The 8,864-nt window shown below is 37.8% G+C and overlaps 1 non-coding gene across 1 annotated transcript; it reads right to left on the reverse strand.

Annotated features, from left to right (window-relative positions):
• Positions 1-4,504: 4,504 nt before the first annotated feature.
• On the reverse strand, positions 4,505-4,579 carry Trnas-uga (transfer RNA serine (anticodon UGA)). Its single transcript has one exon. It is a non-coding gene; the product is annotated as a tRNA-Ser (tRNA).
• Between the last annotated feature and the right edge of the window lie 4,285 nt (positions 4,580-8,864).

Below are 8,864 nucleotides of genomic sequence, written 5' to 3' on the forward strand. Positions count from 1 at the left end.
AGAAACATTCAGGCAGATAAAAGTTCCTAAAAACCAATGATTTGGCCTCTGATGATCTCTGGAGCTTCCTTAAAAAAGATTGCTGTTCACTTCACTCATAGTAATTTAAGCAGAGCTATTAGGTTCCTGCCTAACTTCAATCACTAAAATCTTCATAGATTCTTAGAAAACAGTGAATCATTTGTGACCAGCAAGACTGCAGATATGATTGGCAGTCTTCATTTCCCATCATTCACGGCAATGTTACCAAAATCTACAGGTTTCAAATGTAGAATAAAGGGCAATTTGCTGTTTTATTGCATGTATGGTACTTATGAGACAGATATGATTGGCAGTCTTCATTTCCCATCATTCACGGCAATGTTACCAAAATCTACAGGTTTCAAATGTAGAATAAAGGGCAATTTGCTGTTTTATTGCATGTATGGTACTTATGAGACTTTTTATTAGTCTCAGAACAGGTAAAATACAATGTAGTTGTTAGTTTGTTATAATAAAGGGTGTGTGGGTAGTAGGAAGTTCTCGATGACGCGTTTACAAACATCTGGTAGAATGCCATTAATAACCCTTTTAATTTCATCCTTCAAGTGGTGTATTGCTTGCGGTTTGTTCACGTATGCTTTTGATTTCACAAATCCCCACAAAAGAGTCCCAAGGCGTAAGACTGCATGACCTGGCAAGCCATTCCTGGTTGCCACGCAAAGATATAATATTTTTGAACAAACTGTTCATTCAGGAGAGCAATCGTTACACGGGATATGTGACATGTCGCACTGTCTTGTTGCAAGAAAAAATTGACATTTTCATCAATAAGAGGGAAAAAACCAAGCAGAAAGGATATTTCGGTAACGGTCGCCGTTCACAGTGACAACAATTCTTTCATCATTTTCAAAAAAGTAACGTCTCCTGCCCAGAACCCACACAACACAGTCGTACGTTGTGGGTGCCCCTCATCTTCCACAGTCACTCACGGATTTCTGTTGCCCCAAATTCTACAGTTCTGCTTATTGACCTACCCACTGAGGTGGAAGTGTGCCTCATCTGAAAAAATTGTTCTTTTTGTGAAGTTCTCGTTCTCCCCTTGTCGAGCAAGACCCATTTTGAAAATCGATGTCTCTCTCCATAGCCTGCAGGTTTCAATTCTTGTGTAAGCTGAATCTTGTATGCATGCACTTTTAAGATCATTTGAAAAGATTTCATACGGTGAACTTGATGATAAATTCAATTGTTGAGCTCGTTGGCGAACCGATTTTCTTCGGCTTACAGTCACATTGTCACACATGACAGGAGTGTTTTCCTGTGATCGAACAGAATGCGGTCGTCTTGTTTCTTTAACGTTTGAAACAGAACCTGTGGTATCATAACTTCCGGATCAAGTTCCAAACTTGTGATTCGGTTTGAGCAGCATTACGTCCAAATGTCACACGCAATTCACGAACAGTTGCCGAGGAACTTTCACCGTTCTTGTAATAACTTTTTATCACTTGGATACGTTGCTTAGTTGTCATCTGCTCCATGACGAAAATAACATCAAGGAAAAATGTTCATCATACAAAAGCTATCAGGCTGCTAATGGGAAGGGTTGTAGATAACAAAAAAAGCAGATTAAAAAACCACGGCTAACAAATGTCATATGACAAAATGGCGCAATATTCAAATTCGTCCTTACTTCCTGGACACACGGTATGGAGTGTATGATTTATTAGTTGTTTACTAATTAATAGAATAGCTTTGTGGTGGCTCATACAGTTTAATTGCTTGTCTTTAGAAATATGAGCTTCAACTTCCTAGTTCTGATAGACGAATGTTGGTAAAAATGAGTACCTTGTCTTATATTAGCAACTGTTAGCGACTTCAGAGAGCTGACAGTTGCGACATTACAGCAATATGGTGAAGTCTTGAGTTGTGTGTGTGTGTCTGTTGGGAAAAAATTATTAACACGCAAGTAATACACCTGAATACGAACGATCTATAAAGCACTTTCACATAACCTTGTTCCTTTGTATGCAATTTATGTTATAGCTGCTGGTCCACTGCGCTTTGTGGTAGCATTGTATGAGAGACTGACAAAACATACGTAGTAAACTTGGATAAATCATCCTCCTCTTTACTTTCCGACATTCAGCCACAGCCTGATGCTCTTAGAAATCGTTAGCCGGAGCATTTTTCCTTGCAAAAGTCCCAACCCCGCGCTCCCCCACTGAATAATTAGTATTTTCATAACACACAACATTTCAGCTACAATAATCATACTGGCAGCTAAGAAAGGAAACAATTTAGCAGGAAATAGTTCAGTGCAGACAGCAGATGAATGGCCGACACACTTGTCAACAGAGAGCACTTATACACCCACTAGTTTCGGAAGAGCCACCGTAAATTATTCTAAAATTTTTCACAGTCTGTTGTCACAAGAACAAAATATGTTTACAGGCAAACAGACACCATACATCGCAACAAACAAAAATTCATCTGAGCCAAGCTCCAAGAACCAGTCGATCCATTTTTAAAAAAAAATATGTTTACAAACACGTCGAATAATTTCGACCAGAAACTTAATCAGAAATATATAAATAAGTTGAACAATTTTGATCACAAATTTACAAATATATCAGACAATTTCAATTAGAAATTTTCAAAATTACTTGAAGAACAAAAGAAAATTGCATGTAAGTTAGATGAGCTAATTGAAAATCAAAACAGTTTACAATGAATTAGCTCAGACCGTATCTACAATTCAGGCACATGAATCAGAACTACCATCAATTTCATAGAACTCTCTGACAAACTGTAAAAACTGTAGGACGAGATTGAGTTTATGAAACTAGAACAAAAACGTGTTGACAGTGACATGAAGAAGTTGAATGACTGCACAGAAGTGGGGACGTTTAACAGTGACACCACACTCAGCCAAAAATTTGCCTTGCTGCATCGAACATATGCAGACGAAATCGAAAAATTGATACCTGTTGATGAAAGTAAAATTTTTACCAACGTAGTTGTAAACATTAAAGCTGCAATAGATCTAGTTCGTTCTGAATTGGCCATTGGTAGAGTTAGTTGACATGAAATGACTACTATTAATGCAGGAAACATGCAGGAGAGTTTAGCAAGCGAAGGAGAAAATATCTTTCGTCCAGTGCAGGTCTCCAATGCCACTAACAGATATTTCAGCATGTATAATCAACCACCAATGGCAATGGCAAACCAAATATGTTGCCCCCCTCCCCCTGCACGGCCAAATATCTCATCACAGGGAACAGAGCGTGTCTTTCATGAATATTGTTTGATGAAAGCCTCTTACGGAATCGCAAATTTCAGCTTTTTCGTGCAGGATCAAAAACGGTTCACACAGTAACTTTATAAGAGGGTTTGGTAATGTACTGCTGTGTAACTGGACCACATCACAAAAAATATACTACATGGCACTATTCATCCAAGGAAATACATTTCTCTCAGGAGCAGATATGGCAGAACATTGTCAAACATATTATCTGTTTGAACAAGCCTTTCTAGACAAATTTTAGTTTATTCCTGTTTAAGTTGACTGCAATGAGAAGTGCTCGATCCAATATTAATAAACAGTACAATAGGTAGATTGTGTTATTATCTGGAGAAACATGTAAATAAAATGAGATACTGGAGTAATCCTACCTCACATATAGAAATGCTAAAAATCTTTAAAAGTAGATTGCCTCTGAATTTGTGAGAGAAGTTGGTCACATTTCCTGAGACCGACCTTTTTTCTCTCGGTAGTGGACTCTATAAATCTCATACATGAGGATGTCTCAGGTGTGGGGGATAACTCAAATTCAGTCAAATGTCCAAACTAATGGAACCTTGCAGCCTGGTAACAACAACAACTACAGTTGGCACTGGTATGCACCACTGCTGGAGATTAAGCATAGAAATCTCAGTTAGCGTGGGGACAATGGTTATCAAAATGGAAGTGGACGTGAATATGAGCCAAGCTACCTGCATCCGCAAAATTCGAACAACACAGGTAGAAATAATGACTGGAAAGGTCCTGCAGACCATAAGAGGTCAAATAATGTGAACTGTAATGAGTACAGTCCAGTACAAGGTAGAGAAACTAGGCAAGGAGCACAAGGTTTATGAAATAATCTGTGCACAAACTGGAACGACACAGAGCACGCAGTGGATATACTCGAGGTAGCATACAATAATGGTGCTCTTCCCCAATGCCAAGACTGGAAACAAAAGCTGATCACGTTAGGCCTACTGACAATGACCGAGGGGTTTAGAGGGGCATACGGCACCAAAACATATTTTTTATGTTATGATAAAGTTCAAAGTATGAGGGGCGAGCTACATACAGAAAATACATAGATACAAATATTAGTTTTGAGCAATATGTACAAGCTTAAAACAACTAATTACACTTACTAACTACAGCGTGTAGCCTTTTACAAAACAAATATTTAAAAAGTAAACTGAACTATGCCAGACTCTATCATAATGAAACTTCCCAGCAGATTAAAACTGTGTGCCGGACCGAGGCTCGAACTCGGGACCTTTGCCTTTCACGGGCAAATGCTCTACCAACTGAGCTACCCAAGCACGACTCACGCCCTGTCCCCACAGCTTTACTTCTGCCAGTACCTCGTCTCCTACCTTCCAAACTTAACAGAAGCTCTCCTGCGAACCTGCGTTTGCAGGAGAGCTTCTGTAAAGTTTGGAAGGTAGGAGACGGCCCATGTGGAGTTTGCTGGTCTCCCCAGGTGGTGGATAGGGGAATGCTCACCAGATATGGTGGGTACCGGGGAAATAAAATACCGGAGGTGGTCCAAAACTAGCAACTGCTGCCTTGTAGTATGGTATTGGCTTATCAAAGGCTAAAGGAAGAAATCCTTGTGTAAAAATTAACTGGTCCTCCGGGTTTGGGGTTGTGCAGTGGGCCAGCTCCTCACTCACATAAAAACACAAAAATGCTAAAAAACCTAATAATATGCATCAGAAAAATTGGAACTTTGGGATACGAACTGGTGATGAGAAACGGAAAATGATGTTTTGATGCTGGAATGTGCAAGGTATTTCCACTAAAATAAATTTACTACCTGCATAACTTGACATGTTCAACATGGATGTTATCGTACTCTCTGAAACAAAGAAGAAAGGCCAAGGAGAAGAAGAACTGGATAATTATGTACATATTGGAGTGGGGTATCAAAAGCAGTAAGAGCCAAAGAGAGAGTCTCCATTACGATAAAGAAATCATTGAAAAATAGAATCACAAACTGGACATTCACCAATCAATGTATTATAATTGTTGAAATGACATTATTTGCTAGGGAAGTTGTGATTATTGCCTTATATGCACCCACAAACGACTCAAAAGATAATGAGAAAGATAGATTCTGGTCCATCCTCAGGGAGACTATTGAAAAAATTCCAAGAAGAAAGGAACTGGTTATCATGGGAGACATGAATGGAAGGGTAAGAATTAGAGAATCCTGTAGAGTAGTAAGAAAACATGGAGAGAACGAATATAATGACAAAGGGGAATGATTGATTGCAATTTGTGAACAATTTGATCTAAAAATTACCAACACATTTTTCAGTCATAAGGACAGTCATAAATATACTTGACAAGAGAACAGTAAAGAACTTCATTCTATAATAGATTATATTATCGCTAGTTGTTTTAAGGCAGTAGACCACTATCTAGTAAAAACGAAATCTTGTTGGCCATGGAAGAATGCAAGGAATGGTACAAGTAACATAAATAAAACAACCCAGACTGAGAAAGATAAAAATTTACCTTTTAATATTGACAGCCTACAATCAGAACACTCTTTGCGGCCAGGATGCAAAGGAAACTGGTTGAATCATTTGAAGGAAGGACAGAGGAAATATATGACTATATAAAAGCTAATGTGAAAATCATAGCAACAGAGATGTTGGGTAAAAAAGCTAGCAACCACAACCGTGCAGCAGAGTGGTGGTCAGAGGAAATAGAGAGGTATTTGCATAATTATAATTGTTTTGTATGTGTAGTAATTAGCAGTGTGAGTGTTGTATGACTGATGAAGAAGAGCAGTAAATGAAAATTGTTTTGTTTATTCACGAAGTACCAGTTAAACTATACAGGGGATGTACTATAATTAAATGTGCTGTCAGTTTATGGTACTAATAAATCGTGAGTAGAACACAAATTAATCGGTAATTTCAGAAGGAGTAATTTTGTATTTGATTCTTTTCTAAATTTATTTATTTAGTAATTGCCATAGAAAGAAATGTTTTACTATGATTTGTCATTGAAGTAAAGCGCGGGTTAGCGCGGGATAATACTGCGACCTGATTTGCTGTTTGTGATATCAGCCAATCAGATAAATGCAGGCTCTCGCCTATCTATGCTGGGAACAAAGCCTTTGGTGTGATCTAAGTCAGTCGGGGCTGGGGGTTGGAACTAGTAACATGTCATTGAAAGCAGCTCCGACGAAAGTACTATAAAATCGCGGAAAATTGCTAATTACGAGTTCGCGAAGTAGTACAAAGCGTATTTAAGTGCACGGTATAGTGGAAGTCGTGTGGAATTTCGGCCGGAATATCAAAATTATTGCTTTTGACTCTTAGTTAAAACCGCGTGGCGTGTTGTGCGATCTAAGACTGGAACAGCTATTACGTGTAGAGCAGAGTGCACAACATTTGAGCAAGCATTTTCATAACTAAATGATCCAGTGAACTCTATTAACTTCGGTAATGGGTGTAAATGCCATAAACTGGCTACGTGTGTGATTGTGGTGTGTGTAGGAACTTTACATTGTGTAGCCACTTAGTACGGACTTGGCAGTATTAACTGTGATCTTTATCGTAAAAATACACCTGAAAATTTACATTGCCAAGTTAAAACTTTTAGTTCAGTACTAGCCACATCCCGTCTACCGGACAATTCTATGTATGTTGCGACCTGCAGTAGACAGTAGTGGTCTAGTATTTTCTACTACAGCTTTTAGCTACAGAAATGAACATTGCTGGACACCGGAAGGTCGGTAAAATGTAGTGTGCCGCGCCGCACGTTGAGAACAGGAAAGAATGGTAAATCACCGGGACCAGGCAATATCAATCTGGAGTGTCAGAAATACGGTGGTGGCAAAATTGTGAAACTGATAACACAGCTATTCAACAAACTGATACATGGAGATTCAATACCCAACGAGATGAAGCTAGTTTACATTGATACCAAATTTAAGAAAGGAGATCGCAAAATTTGTTCGAACTATCGAGGAATTTGTAATGACAATTTTTGCGAAAATAATTAAAAACAAACCGAAAAAAATTTTAGAACCCAAGAAGAACAATGTGGATTCATGGCTGGGAGATCATGTGTAGACCATATTTTCACATTATGACCGATTTTGGATAAACATAGGGAAAAATCAAAAAATATAGGATTAATTTCCATAGATCTAGAAAAAGTGTATGATACTGTTCCAAGAAAATTACTCTGGAGAGGACTACATATGGCAAACATAAACCCTTCCTTGATTAAAATAATACAAGAGATGTATAAAGATAACATTTTCCAAGTGTAAGTTAGTAATAAACTTTCACAGAAATTTAGAACAAGCAAAGGCCTTTCACAGGGTTGGCCAATGTCACCATCTTTATTTAAAACCTATATAGATATTAGCCTTAGAACATGATCTCGTAAATGTAATAGTATGGGATTAGAAATAAGAGATGGAGTTTACCTACATCATTTTGTTGTTTGCTGATGATCATGTAGTCGTAGCACAAGATGGGGAGGATGCTAACTATATATGCAATCAACTAGTAGTAGCACACAAAACTTGGGGTTTGAAGATTAATTAACAAAAAACAGCATACTTGACTAATGATTCAGATGAGCTATATATTGAAGGAAAGAAAATAAAAAAGATAAACACTTTCCGTTATTTGGGATCCATTTTAGAAATCGAGGGAAAATCAGAGTCAGAAATCAGTAAAAGAATTAGTAGCAGATGGAAGGTCATTGGGATGCTTAACTCAGTCTTATGGAGCAGGAATGTAATGAGCAGAACTGAAAAATTAATATACAAATCCATATTAGAGAGTGTGGTTCTGTATGGAATGGAGACCTGGACAATTAACCTGAACCACATCAAAAAATTACAAGCTCTGGAGATTCACTTCTGGAGAAGATCGGCTAGAATCTCCAGGAAAGAAAATATAAGGAACACTGAAATAATAAGGACAATGGATATAAAAGAAAGAATATATGACATAATGAATAGGAAGAAATTACAATGGTACGGGCATGTACGACTAATGGAGAAAGCCAGAATACCAGAACTGATACTGGAGAGGGAACTGGAGGAGGACGACCTATGACCACCTGCCTCCAAAATGTACAACACACAATGAGGAGAATGGACGCAGAGGAAGAGGACATACAAGATCGAAACCCCTGAGGGATATTTTGAAAACATAGTTTAAGAACGTTTATTCTTTGTATTGTAATTTCGGAGTAAATTATTATGTTGGAGATAAGCCTCTGTAATGTGGAAAAGCTCAAAATAATAAAATAAAATAATCAAAAAGGGCTAATCCATGTTCAGTGAAAAAATAAACTCTAATAACCAGTCCTCATCCTGTGCTTCAAAAATAAAGAAACATATTCCCAGACCAGGGCATAATTCTAATAAAGTATGCAGAGAGAAAGCATAAATAATCTTGTTTGACATGAAAAAGAGTTTTCTTCTTACATCAAGATAAGATTTTTGTGATTTAAGATGGCTTAGACATAAAATGTGACTTGCATATGTACATTATAATAACTCTGCTGCATACTGTGATCAAAGGACTGAAACGATTGTATCCGGTATCCAGTGGGGCCACATACA

This window comes from Schistocerca cancellata, chromosome 6 (genome assembly GCF_023864275.1).
Source record: "Schistocerca cancellata isolate TAMUIC-IGC-003103 chromosome 6, iqSchCanc2.1, whole genome shotgun sequence".
Lineage (NCBI taxonomy): Eukaryota > Metazoa > Arthropoda > Insecta > Orthoptera > Acrididae > Schistocerca > Schistocerca cancellata.